General features: G+C 41.8%; 1 pseudogene across 1 annotated transcript; it reads left to right on the forward strand.

Annotated features, from left to right (window-relative positions):
- Positions 1–1,828: 1,828 nt before the first annotated feature.
- LOC311312212 (NLR family CARD domain-containing protein 3-like) lies at positions 1,829–22,220 on the forward strand (annotated as a pseudogene). The gene is made up of 7 exons: positions 1,829–1,841; positions 3,134–3,455; positions 10,523–12,012; positions 12,201–12,371; positions 12,801–12,997; positions 13,498–13,982; positions 22,212–22,220. The product of its transcript is annotated as an NLR family CARD domain-containing protein 3-like (transcript).
- Positions 22,221–22,876: the final 656 nt, after the last annotated feature.

Raw genomic sequence — 22,876 nt, forward strand, 5'->3', positions numbered from 1 at the left:
TGTACCAACTTCCGAAATCCATCGTTCTCAACTACAGAGAAAGGCCTCATGTCTTTTGCTATGTATTCACCAATGCATCTTGTTATCGCTTCAGCTCTCTACTATTACGGGGAAGTGGAAGTCCACATGCTTCTTTCAGAGTCATTTGACCTGGCTGAAGTTTTTTCCTCACTGCAGGTTGTTGTTCTGGTCCGAGCTTTTCTGGGTGGTGATGTGCCAAATGGCTTCTCATGTTTGATGTGTTTCCCGTATTGTAGCTAATCGTCGTATGGCAGTATTTGCATGCCGTTTTGCGTTTATCAGTTATTTTTTCACCTTTCTCGTTTTTTGACACAAGAAAACCGAAATGCCGCCACACATCGGCTCTAAATGTTGGTGGAGCATCCACAACCTCAATATTAGGCCTACTCGCCGCCATCTCGTCTCCCATCTGACTCGCTACCTTTTTCTTGATCTCTGAACTCACAGGCGCACAATTGCATGACGGGAGTTGGTCTTGACCAGTATAATTGCGCCGCCTGCTGTTCAAACAAAAATAGAACTCCAATGTCAACAATCAGAAATATTAGCCTACTCTAGCTATCGTAGCAATCCCACGACGGTGTCGACACATTATTTTACCGCGATATCGCGAATTTCGATATATCGTTACATCCCTAATAAACACTGTACGTTAGTAACTTTTTAACTGAGATTCAACAAGCCAGTTAGAAGAGGTAGCCTCAGCTAGAAGAGGTAGATCAGATTTCCATCATTAAAAAAATACTATGACCCTGATAAACATCTTGTTGATGAGAACAGACAGGTGTGGCAGAACACAGTGGCAGAACAATAGAAAGGAGGGCAGAACAGGTTTCAGTCAGTCTGCGTAATTGGCAGCAGCATATTTGGCATATTCAAGGAAGATGAAGGAGCAGAAAACATTTGACAGACAAGAGGAACACTGCTAACAGAGGTACAGTAATGGACATCAAAAGTTACTTATTCTCCAATCTGAGTATCTTTGGTATGCGATGGAGATTGAAATAATGGGTTAAAAGGGAATTCAATCACAATACTAATGAATGTTTTGTCTTGCATGAAAAGTCCAAAAATGCTTCACTTTACAAGTGAGTTGAGAAATGTTACCCCTGAAAGTAGTCATGATAAGTAACTACATGTTTTTTCCATGTAAAATGTTGTAACATCATCTAGTAACTAGATAGAAGTTTTATGGTTGAGTATGAATCATTTGCTGAGTTTGGAAATTTGATCTGATCGAGCAAGCTACTTCTTCTCACTAGAGTTAGGAGTTTGTTGGCAAACAGTTGCCAATGCAAGCAACATTCCCTTGATGTATACTACAAAATAACCTGTTAATGTTCATTTTAGTGGAATTTCTTTTTACGTTGCCTCTAGAACACCTGGCAGAGAGGGAGGAGCCAGACACTGCCTTCAGCATGAGTCACCTAGAGGGGAGGGGGGAGGAGGGCGCTGCGTCTAAACTCCACCCTGAACATAAAGATAAAAGGTAAGCAATCAACCCTGTGGTCATCTGTCCATTTATACAGTACCTGAGATTTAAAAACTCAAGATTTATCCTATTGTGTGTCTATTAAGTCCAATACAGAAGAGGAGACCATCCTTATCTGCACTGTCCATGGCAAGTGACAGATCCAAAGATTATCCACTGAACTTCAAAGATGAAGAATCTCCCACTACACTGGAGTAAGAATGAAAACTCTAAGTTATCAGCTTCTCTTTGTCTAGAGACAGTTTATTGTAAAGTATCCGTTTGAGTTTGTACGTGTAAGTGCTTGGGTCTCTGTATGCTTTTGACAGAGTCCAAATGCAAGGGGCAGGTACACCTGTCTCAAGCTGTGTGTCTATGAGGAGTGACCAATCCAAAGATTTCCCACCTAACTTCACAGACGAAGACTTTCCAACTGAACAAAGGTGAGGCAGTGGTCCAAAGTTTTCATGCAATGAACATCTACTTTCTGTTCCTGGAATGTCATGGACAGACTCCAGTTTGTTTTTTGTTTCTTTTTACTTCCCAGAAGTCAGTCTACCGACAGTAATCAGAGAACCCTCTCTATATTAGAGGTAAACTGTTTCATGTAGGCCTTCTATTGTTCTTCCCTAGTCTATATTTTAGATCTCGAGGCATGGATTTTCATAGCCCTGTGGTAGAAGAATGGACAACTCAGTACAGCTAGTGATACCTGTATCTATTTTTTTTATTTACCATTGCCACAGTTGGTTGAAGAACATGTCATCACATTTGTCAAGAATGAGTTGAAGGGGTTCAAGAGGATTCTGACCTCAGATGTCCCAGAATGCTCTGAGGGTCAGAGAGAGGAACAGGAAGTGGTGAAACCTGGAAATGAGAAGCAGGAGAGCAGCGCTAGAGAGGGGGCTCTGAAGATCACACTGCACATCCTGAGGAGCTTGAACCAGATGCAGCTTGCTGACTTACTGGAGAAACCTAAGACCATTCTCCATTTAAGATGAAACAAGCCTTTTTGATGGCATGGGCCCAGAAATACACCCTTTTGTGTACATTTGTGTACAGTACATTACCTGTTTGATGAATGGTCTGTGACAAGTTATCTTGTTCTAATAAGGTAATAATACCTCTCAAATGTTGCTGTTGTTTTGTAGGCTAATAGCATCTGCAACTTTTGCCATTCTCAAAATAGAAGTTGAAAGCCTTTGGCGAAAATGAATGGAGATTTTCCTTTCCATGTTTAAGTATGGTTTATGGCCCTTGTACGTTTTGTTTGTGTATGGCAAAAAATTGATTTTTATATATTTCTCATATTTGATGCGTGGGTTTATTTATTAATCTTCTCAACAGATTAATTAAGTTGATTGATGACTTTTACTTCATAATTTGGAGGATGCAGTGTTGAGATAAATTTACTTCAGCCAAAATGTCCAAGTTTAGAAATTCTGTGTTCATCACAGACAGATAATAAGGTAGAATCCCCATTCATTTTTCTCATAGACAAAAATGCTCAGCGAAGGCAAAGCGCAGAATGTCAGACTTCAGTGCTCTATTGCACTTGTAAGAGAAGTGTTTCCAGCACCTACTGTACCGTTTAAACCCGAATAGAATGTGAAATTTACATTGATGATATCTGCATCGCAGGTCTTTTGGGTGAGCTTGCAGTTTTTCAGTACAAACTGAAATTGAATCTGAAAAGGAAATGTGAAAGTGTGTTTGAGGGAATAGCAAAGCAAGGGAACCCAACACTCCTCAACAAGATCTACACTGAGCTCTACATCACAGAGGGTGGAAGTGGAGAGGTCAATTATAAACATGAGGTGAGACAGATTGAGGTAGCAACAAGGAGAACAGCACCAAAAGAGATATCAATCAAATAAAATGACATCTTCAAACCGATTCCTGGAAAAGACACGCAGGTCACAACTGTTCTGACCAAAGGCGTCGCTGGGATTGGAAAAACTATGTGTGTTTAGAAGTTCGGTCTGGACCAAGCCCCCAGGATTCGAAATCTAAAGTGAAGGCCTATTGAACCGCGCCATCTTGGCTAGATTTGTAGTCATTTAGCTATTTCCGGTGACTTTTGTACTTGCGCAGTTGTGCTTTTCTGTCCCACGCGCGTTGATTTAGCAATGAAAACCAGCTTGCATATTAACCTGTTTTTGTAAAATATATCCATTGGAGAAATTATTTTTTCATCCAGGCATCTTAGTTTTAACAGGTTAAATATAACTGAACATGTTTTGTTTGCTAGTATGGTATTCATTCCGTTCGCGATAACGTTATTGCAGCCAGGCTAAATTCCTCCAGGGAGCCAGTGACCGGCGAGTTGAAGAGCTTCACTCCCCGCCAGCAGGAGCTTTGGCCGCGGATACCGCATCTCGGATAACCCGCTGAGTTCGTGGCTGCTATTTCACATTCGCCCTTGATCAATCCCAATACCGATCCATGGTAATAATGAATCAATCGTTCAGATCAGATCGGCAGTGCTGCATGCATGTTACAACATTTGTTAGCTTTATTAACATAACCATAGCCTACATTTATCTCTCTAACGTTAGGCTATCCATCTTACACCAGTCGGCCATTCGATAGCTAGAAGCGGTCAACGCCAACGTTGACTGAAAACACCCAAACATGTCATTTATCCACTTTGGGAAATGACCTTTTTTTAAGAAACATCTTGCGGTCCCTTGAAGCAACAATCCGGAGTGGATGAAGTTGCTTTGGCCTACACCTCCTCTGGATTGCAACGTCAACTGACAAAGCATTTTTTAATAAGAACAGCTCAAATAAATCAGTGTGTTATTTTTATGTGATGATGAACATACTGCTGTTGCTCTTTTTTTGTTAGTTTAGTATACATAGGCTAAGTACATTTTTGTACCAAGACATATTTGTTGCCATCACATTGTTCATTAATTTCACTGTTCTTCCTCATCCCTTTCCCACCCCCTCCTCCTCTCCCTCTTCTCATCCTCCCCAGCCAATCCACTCAGTGGGTCTGTTCTGTGCTCTCATTTTACATATTGTGGATGTAGCTGTCCCAGTGTATGACACACATGTGCTCCATGGCAATGCGTCCCACATTATTGTTTTTTTTTTGATTATATTTTTATTATCATGTTTTATTATTATAAATAAATACTTTAAAACTACCACTGAAGCTGTCTGTGCAAATTACAGTGTGCCTCCTCTTATCCTCACAGCTCAAGCCATTTTTAGGAGACCAGTTCACACCTCAACCAGACCTGCTGCTGTTTTGGACCTGCTTTAAGCCCTTTTTTTGTGGTGTCTGTTTTCTGTGTGCACTGTCAAGTAAGCCAACCCACCTTCAATGCAGTGTAGCCTCCACACTTGAATGGTTACAGCAGTCTTGTCGTCTACAAGCAACAGTCTCTGGCTTTGCATGGCAATTTATGTAGTATCATCCTAGTTCTACAAATGCTGTACTTTTTTTGTACTGTAAGTAAACCCTCAATTATTCAATTTTACTGGGGAGCAGTGACCATAGCCTACTTGCCAACCCTCCTGACTTCCGCGGGAGATTCATACATTTGAACTAGGTTGTGTAGTAGATAGGCTACAATAAATTAGGACAGATGCACATTTACTGAATAGGACAGACAAAAGTCGGACATTAAAAACAATTGCTCCATACACACACACATACACACATATATATATATATATATATATATAATGTTTCACATTTAGTTTTAATGCTTTTAATGTCTAATTTGTAATGCTTTTAATGCCCCCCCCCCCGCAATTTGGTTTGGAAATGCTCCCTATTTCTGAGGTCCCAAGGTTGGTGAGTATGGCAAGCTATAAGCTATTAATACATCCATGATGGCAAGCCAGCAACGCAGACATAAGTTCAAGTACCACAAATCCAAATACCACAGGTCTCTCTCTCCCTCACTCTTTCTCCCTAGGCTACCAGAGCCCATTTAGTAAGCCTAGTGTACAACAAAGCCTCAAAAACAGATACCCTATACATTTTGACACTTTTATTAAACTATTACAACAAACAAAAAAGAAAATATCAGAGGTTTCTGTCAGTCTCCTCCTATTGGCCAGTCTGCACCTCCTCAGTCACCTCCATGCTGCCCCAGTTTACCTGGAGGACTGGCCCTAATGAATTCCTCGCAGAAGGCAGAACATTGCTGCTCCTAGGAACGTAACTCCCACAGCAAGGAATATTTTAGCCGAGGTCTTAGCTGAGAAGTCCCAGAACCCGCCGGTCTTCTTCTGTGCACCGCTGTCCAAAGCGCTGACCCTTGTCGGTGTTTCGATCATGGGGATGACCAGGGCTACTCTCGTCTTCTGCTGGGCGTTGGTGTTCTTTGTCGCAAAGGTCTTAGCTAACAGGTCCCAGACCCAAGACATGCTGGTCTCCATCTGCTGGGCGTCGGGCGTCTCTGTCCCCGTTTGAAGACCAGCAAAGCGGCCGTCGTCATGGTCCAGTAAGTGGCAGTCGTGGGTGATGAAGACGCGGTCCGTTCTAGTGGGCGGAGAGGCAGCCCACTGGTCAGGCACAGTGAGAGACATCAGGGTCTCTCTGAAGGCCTTGAAGTCCGAAGGATCGATCTTGGCCACAGCCACCAAGAGAGCAACTCCAATGTGAAGCTTTAAATGCCGAAAAGCCATCAGGAAAGTCTGAAATGTTCACAGGAAATTAATGGTGAATGCACTCCAGGAGGAGACGGAATGTGTGATGGATCTTTACTTATTTGCTGTCTTTTATATGGCTATGATTGTTCTATGATGTCATAGATGAAAGCTGTGGAATCATCATTGAATGATCATCAGCATTAATTATGCGTGTGTTCTATTAATACATCAATGGCTATGAAGCACAGCTTAAGCAGCTGCATTGGTTTCCACGGTGACGTGTCTCCTGAGGCGTGACTTGACCAATCAGGGGCTTCATTTATCATTGAGGTACGCCTTTTTTTACACGGTCTTTTCCGAGATTTCTGGCGTACGCACTCTTCTATGAGGGGTGGAAGTAACAAAAATTAATAAATAAATATGTGGTCGATTAAAATGCAATCGAATTAAATGTGTGAATGATTAAAATGCAATCAAATTAAATTATAAATTAAATTAATAATTAAATTAATAATTAAATTAATCGTTAAACTGCACTTTTATCATTAGAGTGCGCTTTTATCATTAAGAGTGTGCTTTTATCATTAGAGTGTGCTTTTATCATTAAACTGCCCTTTTATCATTAGCGTGTGCTTTTATCATTAGAGTGTGCTTTTATCATTAGAGTGCGCGTTTATCATAACAGTGTGCTTGCACTTTTGTCATTAGACTGTGCTTTGGTCCTTTCCCAACACACACCACTCTAACGATAAAGCCTTTATCATTAGACTGGCGTGTGTTGCATGTGTCAATCAACTGACCACGCCCACAGGTGTACATCCAGGCTATCCCTGTCGATTGGACATGTCTGGTCTCGCGACCGCGACCAGACAGGCGATTCTAGGGGGTGGCCCAGGTGCCACCCCTGTGATTTTGTCTGTATTTGTGTCATTTCTAATGAATGAGTCAGTGTCATAACTAAATTACAATTGATTGAAAATATAGTCTGAGAGACTGATCTTTAATCCCCTAAATAGTTGAGCCTCCTACACACCCCTTAACAAAATGGTTTAGTCCACCACAGACGCTCACGGACACTGCTTTCTGCAGGAGCAAGCAGTTAGCTAACTTTACTAGAAGGTATTTGAACTTGGCTCACATATTCTTTTACTCCCCCTCAGAAAGATGTTTTTTGTGAGTGTGTCAGTAGTTAAAACGTTTAAACATAGTTATTATCTTTGTAACACGATTTAATGAAAGCTAGCTAGTGTCATCATCGTCTTTCCACTTGCTTGTAAATCTAAAGTCAGCTAGCTACCGTTATGATAGCTAGCTAGCTAGCTGAAATGCACATTAGCCTTCATGAAAAACATGTTACAAAAAACGAAAGTTTTTCTGATTGCTAGGCTAAATTTAAGGTAATCTGCTGTCCTGTCATGGGAGTGGACTAGAATTGAACTCGCATGATACTCCATTTTGTCATCAGATTGATAGTAGTAGCTGCTACTCACTCAAAGGTGGGTGGAGGGGATGAATTGGCTGTTTTTTAATCCAAAATTGGTCATTTGTTTGATTTGTGTATGGGTTTGCTCTTTGTCACCTTTTTCATCCCAGATGAGTTATCATCCCTGAAATGTGTTATAAAGTGATGTGTGTCATGCAACTATTTACAGTATGAAAATAAATCAGAGCATTCAAATGTAAGACAGCAGCCAGCACTGTTTGTAGTGATGATAAGGATGACAGCCAGAGCCATCTTGGATGTTTAGCTGGAGTCTCCAGCCTTACAGATGGGTAGACAAAATCCTGCTAGTTCCAGACTTCCCATTGGTAAACATATTTAATTACCTTGATCATGTCAATGAGATTGTGGTTAGTTTAATTTCAGACAATGAACAGTTTCATTTAACATTTGCTTTTGGATGGAGATTGGTGTATGGTGTCATTCGGGCTTGTTCTGCAGCTGCGCCAGGTTCTGCAAAATCTGGTTCCCGTGGTCCCGAAGACAAGGGGAGGTTACCGACAACAGTGCTGGCAATGGTGACTCTACATGCAGGCTGTGCACATCACTGTATGTAGCCTAGAACCTACAGGAAGTGGCAGGGAGCAATGCAAGTTCTGTAAATAAAACTGCATTTTGGCACTCTGACCTTTTTCAATTAACTGCTGTCTAGTGTAAGACGTATTCAGCTGCTGCAGTATTGTTGTTCATAAACTGAATGACGTGATCTGATTATTTTTTTTCTGAATGTAGCCTAAAGAGACCATGTTAAAACAATAAATTATGGACAGTGGACACTTGATTACATTTGTTTGGCGTCATGATTTTGACATTTCAATCACAAAACATGACAAATATGGACCATTCCTGTGATGTGTGTGCTGAGGAGGCTGGGAAACCAGTGAGTACAAATTATGGTAGGCGCTTACAGTGAAGTTTATTAAAACCGTTTTAATTATTGTGATTCCTGTAGTGGGTGGAAATATACAGTTTGTAAAAAAAAAAAAATCTTTGACCTTTATAGCTTGTAGGTATGACTTGTGCTTTGGGAACGTGTGTTTTGCTTCTTCACATGCATGCATGCAGAAAAAACAACTGAATTGCCACTCCGGCATATCTCTGTGCCCCCCCCCCCCCCCAGTCAAAAAGGTCTAGAATCGCCACTGTCTGATGGTATTGGGGTGTACTCCAAAGCACTGGCCGATGGCTAAAAGAGATCCTAATAAACAAACAAACTCCAAGGCACTCAGCTATTCCAAAGGCGGAATAGCCGCAATTGACAAACCACTCCAACGTTTCCTGAGAAATGTTTAAACGTGATCTCCCTACTAAACCACGTCTGTCTGCATGTACGTCAATGGGAAAAACTGGCTTCAGTTAGCTGTAACGTTAGAAGTTCGCTTGTTGCATCAGCTACTAGCTCGACCACCCTTGGATTTATTTGAACTCCGCTAGCTTGTGCATTAACAAGAAAACATTTTAGCCATTCCAAGTTGAAAAGGAGGACGTCGTCGCTTGGGCCGCTGATAGCAAGATCTTGACAGACTCGAAGTTTATTTACAATAAAACCCTGCACATCAGAGGCTGCCTGCGCCATTTTTTGAAAACTGCGGTGATGCGCATGACATTTTTCATCAGAAGACATGTTCAATCGACAAGGATAGCCTGGATGTACGCCTGTGGGCGTGGTCAGGTGATTGACACATACAACACACAGCAGTCTAATGATAAAGGCTTTTTTCGTTAGAGTGGTGTGTGTTGGGAAAGAGCAAAAGCGCAGTCTAATGATAAAAGTGAAAGCACACTGTAATGATAAACGCACAATCTAAATTATGATAAAAGCACACGCTAATGATAAAAGTGCAGTTTACTGATAAAAGCACACTAATGATGAAAGCACACTTTTAATGATAAAAGCGCACTCAAATGATAAAAGTGCAGTTAAATGATTAATTTAATGAATAATTGAATGATTCATTTAATGAATAATTGAATTTGATTGCATTTTAATCATTCACACATTTAATATGATTGCATTTTAATCGATCACACATTTAATTCAATTGCATTTTAATCGACAACATATTTATTTATTAATTTTTGTTACTTCCACCCCTTATACTCTTCCGCCCCAACAACGCGATCTATCAACCAAAAAGGGCGTATATTTAGTCGCCCTTTTACCAAGCCCCCAGGATTCGAAATCTAAAGTGAAGTTTATGACTAACGTTAACGACGTTGGCGTTGACCGCTTCTAGCTATCGAATGGCCGACTGGTGTAAGATGGATAGCCTAACGTTAGAGAGATAAATGTAGGCTATGGTTATGTTAATAAAGCTAACAATGATGTTGTAACATGCATGCAGCACTGCCGATCTGATCTGAACGATTGATTCATTATTACCATGGATCGGTATTGGGATTGATCAAGGGCGAATGTGAAATAGCAGCCACGAACTCAGCGGGTTATCCGAGATGCGGTAGCAGCGGCCAAAGCTCCTGCTGGCGGGGAGTGAAGCTCTTCAACTCGCCGGTCACTGGCTCCCTGGAGGAATTTAGCCTGGCTGCAATAACGTTATCGCGAACGGAATGAATACCATCTACTAGCAAACAAAACATGTTCAGTTATATTTAACCTGTTAAAACTAAGATGCCTGGATGAAAAAAAAAATTCTCTAATGGATATATTTGACAAAAACAGGTTAATATGCAAGCCGGTTTTCATTGCTAAATCAAAGCGGAGAGAGCCGGGAACGTGTGTCTACATTTCACATAAAAGTGAACTTTTTCGTGGACGCGCGTCGGACAGAAAAGCTCAACTGCGCAAGTACAAAAGTCACCGGAAATAGTCAAATGACTACAAATTTGCCAAGATGGCGCGGTTCAATAGGGCTTCATTGTTGATAGCGGTCAGTGAATGGAGTGACTGTATCCAGTTCTATTAATACATCCATGGCCTGGACTGGGCTGAAGGAATAGCCAATCAGGATCTGCATCTAATATTGCCCCTCCCTTTTCGGGAACTCAATTTGATCAAGGACAGAGAACTTAGCTTCACTGGGCTACTCAATCACTTTTTCAAAGAAGCCAAAGATTCAGGATTGACAGATTATGACAAGTGCAATCTTCTGCTCGTCTTTGATGGTCTGGATGAGTGTCGACTTCCTCTGAACTTCCGCAACAACGCAACCTTGTGTGATGTCACTGAGTCAACTTCGGTGGACACGCTGCTAACAAATCTCATCAAGGGCAATCTGCTCTCCTCTGCTCTCCTATGGATAACCTCCCGACCTGCAGCAGCCAATCGGATCCCTTCTGAGTGTGTTGACCGTGTGACAGAGGTACGAGGCTTCAATGACCCACAGAAAGAGGAATACATCAGGAAGAAAGTCGGTGATGAGAAACTGGCCAACCAAATCATCAAACACTTGAAGTCATCAAGGAGCCTCTACATCATGTGCCACATACCAGTCTTCAGTTGGATTTCAGCCTCTGTGCTTGAGAAGATGTTGAGCGAAGCATACTGTGAAGAGATGCCCAAGACTCTGACTCAGATGTACACTCAATTTCTGATCTTCAACATGATGATCAAAAAACAGAAATTCTCAGTGGGATCAGAGAAGGTGGAAACCGATTCTCAGATAATGGATGAAGAGAAGATTTTGCTGCTGGGGAAGTTGGCTTTTGAACAACTGAAGAAAGGCAATCTGATCTTCTATGAGGATGATCTGGAAGCATTTGGCATCGATGTCACAGAAGCATCAGTGTACTCAGGATTGTGTACACAGATCTTCACAGAGGAATGTGGGCTCCACCAGAAGAAAGTGTTCTTTTTTGTTCATCTGAGCGTCCAGGAGTTCCTTGCTGCCGTGTATGTGTTTCACAAATTCATCAGAGATGAGGTCAATCTAATGGCTAATCCAGATACGGCTGCAAGGAAAATTGAGATGACTGACGACACATCTGTAACCATCCTCCACAAAAGTGCAGTGGGTAAGGCCTTACAGAACAAGAACGGAGACCTGGACCTGTTCCTCCGCTTCCTGCTGGGCCTCTCACTGGAGTCCAACCAGGCTCTCCTGCATGGCCTGCTGACGAAATCTGGAGCCAACCAACAGACCAACAAAGAAACAGTCAGCTACATCAAGGAGAAGATCAGGGAGAATCCCCCTACAGAGAGGTGCATCAATCTGTTCCACTGTCTGAATGAGCTGAATGACCATACTCTAGTGGAGGAGGTCCAAAGTTACCTGAGCTCAGGAAGTCTCTCCAGAGATCAACTCTCACCAGCACAGTGGTCAGCTCTGGTCTTTGTGCTGCTGACCTCAGAAGAAGATCTGGATGTGTTTGATCTGAAGAAATACATCAAATCAGATGAAGGTCTTTTGAGGCTTCTGCAAGTGGTCAAAGCATCCAGGATAGCTTTGTAAGTACAAAATAATTCAAAATCTCTTCATTAACTAATATTCTAGTCCCAAGAACATTTATACTTGTTGAATGCTGAATCCTAATGCCTATCAGTTCTGTTACTTGTCATGTGTCTTACTGTAAAATATGTTGTTCCACTAACTTTGGATAAACACGTTCAGGTTCAAGTTTAAATCTCTGTTTTAGGCTCAATGGTTGTAACCTCACGGGCAGAAGCTGTGAAGCCTTGGCATCAGTTCTCTCCTCAAGCACCCTTCTGAGAGAACTGGATCTGAGTGGCAATGACCTGCAGGATTTAGGACTGGAATCTCTCTCTGTTGGACTTACCAGTCCGCATTGTAAACTGGAGAAGCTAAGGTAAACAATAGCATTATCTTGTCAAATGAATTTCTGCCTCTTTTGAAGGCTCCAAAGGCCTTTTGTATAATAAGAATATTTAACTCCTTCAGGCTCAGGCAATGTAACCTCAAACAGAGTGCAGCGTTGGTTTCAGTTCTGAGCTCAAAATCCTCATGTCTGACGGAGCTGGACCTGAGTGACAATGACCTGCAGGATTCAGGAGTGATTGAGCTCTCTGCTGGATAAGCAAATCCATTTTGTGAGTTGAAGATACTGAGGTTAGTCTGTCATACAACGGTCACAGTTCTCCAGCTTAGTTCACAGACAGCTTTTTAATTATATTGAAGAATTACAATTATGACTCAAGAAGTGTAAAGTGTGCAGAGAATTTAGATTAGGTGTGTATTTCTGATAGTGGAATCTCTCTCTCTTTCGCTGCCTCTGCAGGCTAAGATTCTGTGGGATCAGTGAGGAAGGCTGTGGTTTTCTGGCCTCAGCTCTCCGATCAAACCCCTCCCACCTGAGAGAGCTGGACCTGAGCTACAACCACCCAGGAGACTCAGTGAACTTACTCTCTCCGCTACTGGATGATCCACACTATAAACTACAAACTCTCAAGTACAAACTGTTGACTACTGACTACAGTATTGTTGATTAGTATCCTGCCTAATTTAACTTATATCAAGAGTACCAGTCAGTTTATGCATGCTTTATTCACCTGTTTGATCTTACAATATAGTAAATAAAAGGTAGACTCAGAAAGTAGTCATTAACTGTCGTTTCCTCTGCTTTCCCTACAGTGTGGACCATAATTCAGAATGCTGGTGGAAATCAGCACTGAGAAAATGTAAGTCTTCAAAGCCCATTATCGTTTAAATGAAAGGATATCACATCTCAAAGGGCTGTTTGCTGAAATACTGTAGTAATAACTCTAAAGATACCAAATAACAATCATTAATGAAATATTAAGTTCAAAGAGTGATTATCCTCAGTTTTCAACAAATGGAACCACTAGGTTAATCTCTTTTTTTTTTTGGTTTTAAGGAGATATAACCAATATAATAGAATAGATCGTTCTAAACCCAGCCCATCATTTCTGTACTATAAATGTTCCCTCATCCAGATGCCTGTGTGCTCACGCCAGACCTGAATACCATACATTCCAAACTCCACCTGACAGAAGGGAACAGAAAAGTGGTGTATGACTCCAAAAGGGACAACCATGACTACCCTGAGCATCCAGAGAGGTTTAACCACTGGACTCAGACGCTGTGTAGCGAGCCTCGGTCTGGGTGCTGCTACTGGGAGGCAGAGTGGGAGGGTTACGGGGCATACATAGGACTGGCTTACAGAAGACTCACCAGGAAAGGAGGGAACAATGACTGTGTCATTGGTTACAATGATATGTCTTGGAGTTTGTACTGCAACAACGAGTCGTATGATGCCTTCCACAACATCAAAAGCACCACCATACCCATGCCCAGTTCCCGCTCGCGCAGAGTAGGAGTGTATCTGGACTGGCATGGAGGAAAGCTCTCTTTCTACAGCGTGTCCTCTGACTCGCTGATCCACCTGCACACCTTCCATGCCAAATTCACCGAGCCCCTGTGTGCAGTGCTGTGGCCCTGGGTAGACTCAGCTATCACCCTCTGCCAAGTACAAACCTCTTTATAGGAGTCATTATACCCGGCTCCTGCTCCTCTTATCAAACAGTCTTACACTAGAGGGTACACTGGCAGCAAAATCTGTGAATGTAAGCATTTAACAAGTAATTACACATAGAAAGACTTGAGTCAGCATCTTCTACAAAGTTTTCTGATTGAACATTAGAAACCTGACCTGCTATGATGCAATTGTTATGTGCATAAATCAAGCACTGTAAGATGACATTTGTTTGTCCTGTGTTTTAAGATAGTAAAGAATATTACCTATATTTAATAGTTTTCTTCTGTTGTCTGTATAAGGTCTGATATAAAATGTCAGTTTTAGCTCTGAAAAAACAACATTTGGTGGTCCATTAAAGGTCCATTAAAGCACACAGTTGATGGTTCATTAAATTACAGTGAATGTTTTCCTTAAGTGTTCTTTGTGTCCTGTTTTATTGCATGCATTGTATTTTCAAATTAGATTAAAGGAGCATGTTTCATATTATCTTCATAAGAACGTCACACTCATTTTATTTACCTTTATGTGATCATGGGGAATAGACTGAATGTTCATCCTCAGGTATAAATAATGATAGTAACTGAAGAGGTCCATGTAGACAGAGTACCATGGCAACTGGTACCATGCCAACTTGTGTCGGGAGTGCCTCTGTACGTTCTGGTCCATTGACAGAGTCATTCATCAGCTCATGGTGAAGGCATAGAAAACTGATCCTAGAGCTGCGGTTACAACAATTCCAGTACTGACCTGACCATCAACGTGGCATAAACTCATCCAGAGGGCAAATGTGTTGAGGAAACAATCAGTTTTTACTGTAATAGTCAATAAAGAGACAATAAAAACGGTTTTAATCCCTTACCCTGCACTTTGGTTACTTATTAAATATACAGGAAATGATTCAAAAAATAACAAACAGGTGATTTAGTGTAAGTAATGTGTGTGTGTGTGTGTGTGTGTGTTTATTTTTTATCCAAAAGGAAATCATATTTACCGAATGTCCTACAGTAGTTGTATTGTAAAGTGATACAGTCCCTGTTAGATTTTACTCCTGTTTATAGTGTGCTGGTTTGTTACAAAGAAGCTACTGTGATTCATACCAGGCGAGACTACCCCCCAAAACGACATTTTCCCTTTTTCTGGTCGATTTGGAGATGAGGTGCTCTTTTGCTTCCTAAACATATTTTCTTTCATACTAGTGACAATAAAACGTCAAAAACGCACATTTGGTTGTTTATTTTACTTGATTGTGCCAGCTTGTGTGCATAAAATCCTCATAAAATCTCCAAAAGTTAGTACTTTACGCTAGATCTACCGAAACAACTGCTGTCTGAACTATGCATGGATGTATTAATAGAACTGGATACAGTCACTCCATTCACTGACCGCTATCAACAATGAAGCCCTATTGAACCATCAACCATTGCGCCATCTTGGCAAATTTTTAGTCATTTCACTATTTCCGGTGACTTTTGTACTTGCGCAGTTGTGCTTTTCTGGTCTTCCGGTGACTTTTGTACTTGCGCAGTTGAGCTTTTCTGTCCGACGCGCGTCCACGAAAAAGTTCACGTTTATGTGAAATGTAGACGCACGTTCCCGGCTCTCTCGGCTCTCCCCGCTTTGATTTAGCAATGAAAACCGGCTTGCATATTAACCTGTTTTTGTCAAATATATCCATTGGAGAAATTATTTTTTCATCCAGGCATCTTAGTTTTAACAGGTAAATATAACTGAACATGTTTTGTTTGCTAGTAGATGGTATTCATTCCGTTCGTTATTGCAGCCAGGCTAAATTCCTCCAGGGAGCCAGTGACCGGCGAGTTGAAGAGCTTCACTCCCCGCCAGCAGGAGCTTTGGCCGCTGCTACCGCATCTCGGATAACCCGCTGAGTTCGTGGCTGCTATTTCACACTCGCCCTTGATCAATCCCAATACCGATCCATGGTAATAATGAATCAATCGTTCAGATCAGATCGGCAGTGCTGCATGCATGTTACAACATCATTGTTAGCTTTATTAACATAACCATAGCCTACATTTATCTCTCTAACGTTAGGCTATCCATCTTACACCAGTCGGCCATTCGATAGCTAGAAGCGGTCAACGCCAACGTTGACTGAAAACACCCAAACATGTCATTTATCCACTTTGGGAAATGACCTTTTTTTAAGAAACATCTTGCGGTCCCTTGAAGCAACAATCCGGAGTGGGTGAAGTTGCTTTGGCCTACACCTCCTCTGGATTGCAACTTCAACTGACAAAGCATTATTTTTTAATAAGAACAGCTCAAATAAATCAGTGTGTTATTTTTATGTGATGATGAACATACTGCTGTTGCTCTTTTTTTTGTTAGTTTAGTATACATAGGCTAAGTACATTTTTGTACCAAGACATATTTGTTGCCATCACATTGTTCATTTATTTCACTGTTCTTCCTCATCCCTTTCCCACCCCCTCCTCCTCTCCCTCTTCTCATCCTCCCCAGCCAAACCACTCAGTGGGTCTGTTCTGTGCTCTCATTTTACATATTGTGGATGTAGCTGTCCCAGTGTACGACACACATGTGCTCCATGGCCATGCGTCCCACATTATTGTTTTTTTTATTTTATTATATTTTTATTATCATCTGTTTTATTATTATAAATAAATACTTTAAAACTACCACTGAAGCTGTCTGTGCAAATTACAGTGTGCCTCCTCTTATCCTCACAGCTCAAGCCATTTTTAGGAGACCAGTTCACACCTCAACCAGACCTGCTGCTGTTTTGGACCTGCTTTAAGCCCTTTTTTTGTGGTGTCCGTTTTCTGTGTGCACTGTCAAGTAAGCCAACCCACCTTCAATGCAGTGTAGCCTCCACACTTGAATGGTTACAGCAGTCTTGTCGTCTACAAGCAACAGTCTCTGGCTTTGCATGGCAATTTATGTAGTATCATCCGAGTTCTACAAATTCTGTACTTTTTTTGTACTGTAAGTAACCCCTCAATTATTCAATTTTACTGGGGAGCAGTGACCATAGCCTACTTGCCAACCCTCCTGACTTCCGCGGGAGATTCATACATTTGAACTAGGTTGTGTAGTAGATAGGCTACAATAAATTAGGACAGATGCACATTTACTGAACAGGACAGACAAAAGTCGGACATTAAAAACAATTGCTCCATACACACACACATACACACATATATATATATATATATATATATATAATGTTTCACATTTAGTTTTAATGCTTTTAATGTCTAATTTGTAATGCTTTTAATGCCCCCCCCCCCCCCCCTCCCCCGCAATTTGGTTTGGAAATGCTCCCTATTTCTGAGGTCCCAATGTAACCCAGGTTACCAGAACACTGTAAATGCACAATAGCTGTCTAACATAAGATAGTAGAAAACTGTGAATATATGTCTACTTGTAGAAAAAAATAGAAGACAATAAGCTAAATTGCTTATGGGTTAAATAATATTTTAAAACCTGCAAGGTGAATTTATGGTTGGAGGACTCTTATTTTGAAACGTATTTTACACTCAGTGACGTTACACAGGTGCACTAGAAGAAGAAAAAAGAGCGCGCCCTGCTTGGGTCATGAGACGGTATGGGAAAATAGCATTTCCTTTTGCTATTTGCGTGGCTATGAAGCAGATGCATGTTGAGGCAGAGAACGGAGTAACACGTGTAAGTAAAATATGTGTGTGGTTACTATCGGTAAATCCATTATAGCTTTCTAAAATATTCAGTAAAGGAAATATCTTCCCCAACCAGATCCACCGAACCTTGAAAGACCTGTAGGAGTTACAATTCTGCTGCTATTTGCCGAAGGCAAAGTCTCGGTGAGTTCTACTGAGATGCTAAGGTGTTATTGAACCGTGTATGAAAGGTGTATGAAACGTGCTGTGCTGATAAAAAGAGGCTATCAACCTTTTAGACTGACTGAAATGATGTGATAACGTCCTAAACGTAAGCATTAGCAACCGTTAGCTCGTTAACATTTGCCGCGCTAGCTCGCTAGCATTAGCTCGCTAGCATTAGCCGCGCTAGCATTAGCCGCGCTAGCTCGTTAGCCGCGCTAGCTCGTTAGCATGACTTATACAACTATTTACCTCTAACAATATTGTTGAGGCTTGAGGCCTGCCAATGTTAAAGCTTGCTGCTAGCTGTTGTATGGTGTTTGAAGCGCACCAGCGGTGATGCAGCTTTTGGGTTGTTGTAATTAGGTGGGCTAGCTTGCAGAAGCTAGCCCAACTTGTGATATTCCCACTATTTCTTTATTATTATTATTATTATTATTATTATTCTCCCCGCTTTTTTGAACCTCTACTAGTTCTTCATACTTTGTGCTAGAAACCTCATTCAAACTTTAAAATGTTCATGACGTTCAGCTCTTGAACGGATCCATTCAGATTTTTGATATTTTTTATAGTTTTTAAGAAATTTAACTTTTAAAACATTTTTTTGTCCTATTGAAACTGCTTGAAATGCTTTTGGAATGTTCAGAAACTTTATGTTTTTAGAGTGGTGGCAGCAGTTGCTTTGAAAATATTCACACATTTTGTAAACTGCTGGCACTCCTACAGTTTTGAAAGCTCACACACATATTATACATCAAAACATTCACACAACTGTGCTGATTCGTACAATGTAAGTATCTAAGCAGTGTGACTTATAGTTTTCGCTGTATGACGATTTGTTCGGCAACTGCGCTCCTCATTGAAACGTATGGCAACACACTCTAGCTTTTGAGCTGCTAATTTTGCATTTTTACTCTTTTTCTAACTTGTCGCTATGCCTACAGTTTTAACAGCTCATACACATATTATATATCGAAACGTTCCCATAACTGTGCTGATTCGTACAATATAAGTATCTAAGCCGTGTGACTTGTAGTTTTTGCTGTATGACGATTTGTTCAGCAACTGCGCTCCCCATTGAAACGTATGGGCCCACACTCTACCTTTTGAGCTGCTAATTTTGCATTTTTACCCTTTTTCTAACACGTCGCCATGCCTACAGTTTTTAAGCTACACAGACATATCATATCCTAAAATGTTCAGCATTTTCTCAGGATTCCTACGGTGTCAATATCTAGGCTGTGACATTTATACTTTTTGAGAGAGAGCTGTCTGAAGCCAACATGCCTTTCCATTGAAGTGAATGAGAGGATGCTCACAGTGTCAGTTGGGATTTGAATTTGGGGACACGTGCATGCTCTCTGTACAGGCACCCTTTTATGACTATTGTGGTAGCATTCATATTCATTCATTCCTTCCTTCCATCCATCCTTTCTTCCCTTCCTTCCATCCATCCTTCCTTCCATCCTTCCTTCCTTCTTTCCTTCCTTTCTTCCTTTCCTTCCTTTCCTTCCTTTCCTTCCTTCCTTCCTTCCTTTCCTTCCTTCCTTCTTTCCTTCCTTCCTTCCATCCTTCCTTCCATCCATCCTTCTTTCCTTCCTTCCCTTCCATCCATCCTTCCATCTTTCCTTCCTTCCTTCCTTCCTTCCTTCCTTCCTTCCTTCCTTCCTTCCATCCTTCCTTCCATCCTTCCATCCTTCCTTCCTTCCTTCCTTCCTTCCTTCTTTCTCTTTCTCTTTCTCTTTCTTTCATCCATCCATCCATCCATCCATCCATCCTTCTTTCTTTCTTTCTTTCTTTCTTTCTTTTTTTCTTTCTTTCTTTCATCCATCCATCCTTCTTTCTTTATTTCTTTCTTCCATCCATCCTGCTTTCTTTCATCCATCCATCCATCCTTCCTTGCATCCTTCCTTCCTTCCTTGCATCCTTCCTTCCATCCATCCTTCCATCCTTCCTTCCTTCCTTGCTTCCTTCCATCCATCCTTCCTTCCATCCTTCCATCTTTCTTTCTTTCTTTCTTTCTTTCTTTCTTTCTCTTCGTGGTGGCGTGGTGGTCTCGCCACCACGCCACAGACCCCACAACTCAGCCCCTGATTGAGCTAGAGACACACAGTCTTCACCAGTGGGTGCAAGGAGACTGCCCGGACGTCTTCATGGTGGAGTCAGGTAGGTGGCCCGGAGAGGGGTACACTGTCCCTGACTGGCTCTGACCTGAGGGGGTGGAGTCTCATCACCACGCCACTATCCATGCCACGGGCCCCACAACTCAACCCCTGAGCGGGCTAGAGACACAGTCTTCATTGGTGGATGCATTGAAATTGCCCAGAGGTCACTGTACTGTCCCCGACTAGCTGTGACCCAAGGGGGTGGGGCCTAACCAGCACGCCACTATCCACGCCACGGGCCCCACAACTCAGCCCCTGAGTGTGCTAGAGACACGGTCTTCACCGGTTGAGTCAGGTAGGTGGCCCGGAGAGGGCTACACTGTCCCTGACTGGCTCTGACCTGAGGGGGCGGAGTCTCACCCCCACGCCACTATCCACGCCATGGCCCCACAACTCAGCCCCTGAGTAGGCTAGAGACACATGGTCTTCACCGGTGCGGGCGGGTAGGTGGCCCGGAGAGGGGTACACTGTCCTCGACCAGCTCTGACCTGAGGGGGCGGAGTCTCACCACCATGCCACTGTCCACACCACAGACCCCACAACTCAGCCCCTGATTGGGCTAGAGACGCACAGTCTTCGCCGGTGGGTGCATGGAGATTGCCTTGTCCGTAGTAGTTCTAGCAGTAGCTGTTACATACAACTGCAGCAGCTAGCCCACCTCACATTTTCTCCAGGAAATGTACTTTCTAGTTTGCCTAGTGATAGTTCAATCTAGAGTGAGCTAAGTAAGTCTATGCAACATGTGTGTCATTGGCCATTAGACATGACAAGTGTAAAGGAGTAGTGACAATTTTATTTGAGTTAACAGATTACAGTTAAATAAGATTCAAGGTGTTATATTAATTGTTCCTATGTTCATATAAAACAATGGTGCTGTGGTTATTTTGCATGGAAAGTATATATGTAAACTGTGTAGTGATGGTTTTTCTGGCTTTGTGGGTACAAGGCCAGGTCTTTTTCGTCTTCTTCTTCGTGTTCTTCCTTCGTCTTCTTCTTTGGAGTGTGTGATTCTACCAGAACCGATTCTTCAGCCCAGCTTGCTTCTGATGGAGAGAGGTGCCGTTGGTTCCTGGAGTGGCGAGCCAAAACCTTGAGCTGGATCGAGAGAAAAGGAGAGATGTTTGAATTATTCCTGTTTAACGAGTGGTAGGACAATCGTGCTCTTATTGCCCCACGTCGAATGAACAAGGAGTAACGACAAGAGTGGTAGGACAATCGTGCTATTATTGCCCCACGTCGAATGAACAAGGAGTAACGACAAGAGTGGTAGGACAATCGTGCTATTATTGCCCCACGTCGGATAAACAAGGAGTAACGACAGAGTGGTAGGACAATCGTGCTCTATTGCCCCACACACCTGAACACAAGGAATCCCTGGATCTGTTGCCTTATCGAGAACCAAAGCACAAGTTAACTGATTTTTGAAGTTGTATGGAAATATTATATTGTTGTTTACTACTGTGATTTGTAAGTATTGCTCTGCTTGCATTTACTGGGATATGCACTGGAATTAGATTCTGAGCTACAGTATTGTTTTGATGAGTAATATTTGAAACTATACACCTGAATCTTTTCTAGATTTATATTATTATATTTTCCTGTGAGATTACATGTTGATGCAGTGAGAGCAATACTACTGAGTTCCTCGGAGGAAACATGTTTTTTTGTTTCGTTGTCTGCTGCTTATTAATGAGTTCCATTAAAGGAACAGTTGGTACAAGTTTTTGTTGAAATAGAAGGTTGAATTGAATCATAATAATAATAAAACCAGATCACCTGTTAAGGTAGAGGCACTTTAAAATAGGATTTATAAAACTATAATAATTCAAAAATTAGGAACAAATAAAATTAATGAGTGCCTAAATAATAATAATAATAATAGGGAACTCAAATAACATTCAAATGTTAAATAGGGAGTAAAAGTGAAACATTTATACTTACCTGACAGGTGATTGCTCCATGGTCAACTACTCCGTCGTAAACTGGGAAACCTGAATGAAAGAAAGAAATTTAGATAAAAGGGAAAACATTTATTTTGATTATTGTAATATGTTAATGTCATGCTTGAAAAGAAAAGAGAAAGAAGATAACTGAGATACACGGAAATAAATGTTATATTGTTCATCTTTAAACGTACCTGACGAGTCTGTGTTGTGTTTCAGTGTGCTGCCTGATACCCATTTCTCCAGAGCGACTAGAACTTCTGAGACCCTGGCCCACACATTGAGTTTCCTAATCTGATCTTGGTTGTAGTGTTACATAAAGTTGGCGAGCTCAGCCAGGAGAATTGGGTTTATCGTGCAGCACTCGTGACGACACGAAGATAACAAAATTAAAAATGGATGTTATATTGACCGCTAATATTAAAGTCCAGAATTCTCTAATTATTAGTGGGTCGTTTGATGCTGAATCTGACAAGGAATTAGTTGCGCATCTGAAACAACATGGCTCTATCATTAGATTCATTAGCATACATGCCCCTAATACAAAGTTTCACGAACGTGTAGTAGTTGAATACGCTGACGACACAGCAATACAGACACTCAAGCCTTCGTTGCCAGGAACATTCCAGAACCAGGGTGAAGGAGGAGCCTGCTACCACCTGACAGCGCTAGTGGATGTATATGCCCCTGAAGTAAGTGACTCTGCGACAAAGACCTACCTTGAACAGTTGATGGAAGTTGCACAAGCAACCGGAAAGACACTGGAAGAACTCCTTGCAGCGGAGCTCTCGAAGCTCAAAGCAGCCGTCTCTGCTACCACCACCAATGGGACAGCTGATGGAGCCCCCACAATGGAATCCCCTCAAAATGTGATAAAGCAAGTACATTCCTCCGCTAACCATCATACCCTT

The sequence above is a fragment of the Borostomias antarcticus genome (assembly GCF_949987555.1).
Source record: "Borostomias antarcticus genome assembly, chromosome: 8".
Classification (NCBI taxonomy): domain Eukaryota; kingdom Metazoa; phylum Chordata; class Actinopteri; order Stomiiformes; family Stomiidae; genus Borostomias; species Borostomias antarcticus.